This window comes from Ascaphus truei, chromosome 18, assembly GCF_040206685.1.
Source record: "Ascaphus truei isolate aAscTru1 chromosome 18, aAscTru1.hap1, whole genome shotgun sequence".
NCBI lineage: Eukaryota > Metazoa > Chordata > Amphibia > Anura > Ascaphidae > Ascaphus > Ascaphus truei.
In genome coordinates this window covers 1,824,363-1,825,715 of record NC_134500.1, presented here as the reverse complement: position 1 = coordinate 1,825,715, position 1,353 = coordinate 1,824,363, and the positions used below count along the sequence as shown (strand labels likewise).

The window sequence follows — 1,353 nt, the reverse complement described above, 5'->3', positions numbered from 1 at the left end:
GTGTCTGGGGTTACCTCTCTGGACATGTATGTGTCTGGGGTTACCTCTCTGGACATGTACGTGTCTGGCATTACCTCTCTGGACATTTATGTGTCTGGGGTTACCTCTCTGGACATGTATGTGTCTGGGGTTACCTCTCTGGACATGTACATGTCTGGCATTACCTCTCTGGACATTTATGTGTCTGGGGTTACCTCTCTGGACATGTATGTGTCTGGGGTTACCTCTCTGGACATGTACGTGTCTGGCATTACCTCTCTGGACATGTATGTGTCTGGGGTTACCTCTCTGGACATTTATGTGTCTGGGGTTACCTCTGTGGACATGTATGTGTCTGGGGTTACCTCTGTGGACATGTATGTGTCTAGTATTGAACGCATGTGCGCGCTCAGCCCCAGCGGGGACTCGGCCTTAGGCTACGCTTATAGCGCCGGTGACATCAGCCTACAGTCGCAGGAAAAATACAATTGAGATGACTTCCAGCGAGTGCGACCAATCCGTCGTGTCGCGCTTAATATAAGCGCACGTGACGGTGGCAATGCATTTGTTTTGACGCAACATCGCGTCGCCGGCACTATAAGTGCAGCCTAAAGGAACTTCTGCCAGGCTAATCTCGCCATGATTATTTACAGCCATTTCTATATGAATTGCTATTCAGTGAAGTCAGTGTTTGCATTGAGGTGGCATCCCCCGGGCTGCACCCCTGGGACCCCCGGGCTGCACCCCTGGGACCCCCAGTCCCGGCCCTAGGACCCCGGGAATCTGTGTGAGAGTAAACACCAGCCACTGACAGACTCCTGCACCAGGCCCCGTCTGCATATCCCATCCTGACCAATAGGGCTTAAGCAAATGTTTGAGTGACAGGAAGTCCAACCAGTCACTGAGCAGCGCCGGGGAGACGCCGGGTGACTCACGGCGCCTTAGTGACGAGCCAGCGGGAGGTTCGGCCCAGCGGGGGCTGCGCTGGCGCCAATCATAACAAGAGGAAGGTGATTGACAACGCTCTCCTCCAATGGCGCTAGAGCGCTGCGCAGCGGTGGGTGGGGCCGAGGCGCCCGGGTTGCCAGGGTACGGGGAGGCGGGAGATGTGTTATCGCGGCGGTGTGTATGTCCGCGGAAGGAGAGTGCGGTGAGCGGGAGACCGTGCAGTTACACGGCCTGGGTACCGGCCGAGCCCCTGTGTGTGTCTCCGCGGGAGGAAGCGGGGAGGTGAGCGGCTACACAGTCTGTCTGTCTCCATGTAACATGCATGATGTTGGTGTGTGTTGTCATGGTTACCTGGCGTGTCCGGGCTTGTTTACATGGGGAGACCTCTCTGTAGGAAGTTCTGCTGTTATCACCCCGAGGCCTCCG

The 1,353-nt window shown here is 56.3% G+C and overlaps 1 protein-coding gene across 1 annotated transcript in view; it reads left to right on the top strand.

Annotated features, from left to right (window-relative positions):
- Positions 1-1,053: 1,053 nt before the first annotated feature.
- The window catches only part of ABHD2 (abhydrolase domain containing 2, acylglycerol lipase), a 34,022-nt gene continuing 33,722 nt past the window's right edge, over positions 1,054-1,353 (top strand). The window contains exon 1 of the mRNA XM_075575180.1: positions 1,054-1,209. The gene's annotated coding sequence lies outside the window, so the exon portion shown is untranslated. The remainder of the gene's footprint in view (positions 1,210-1,353) is intronic.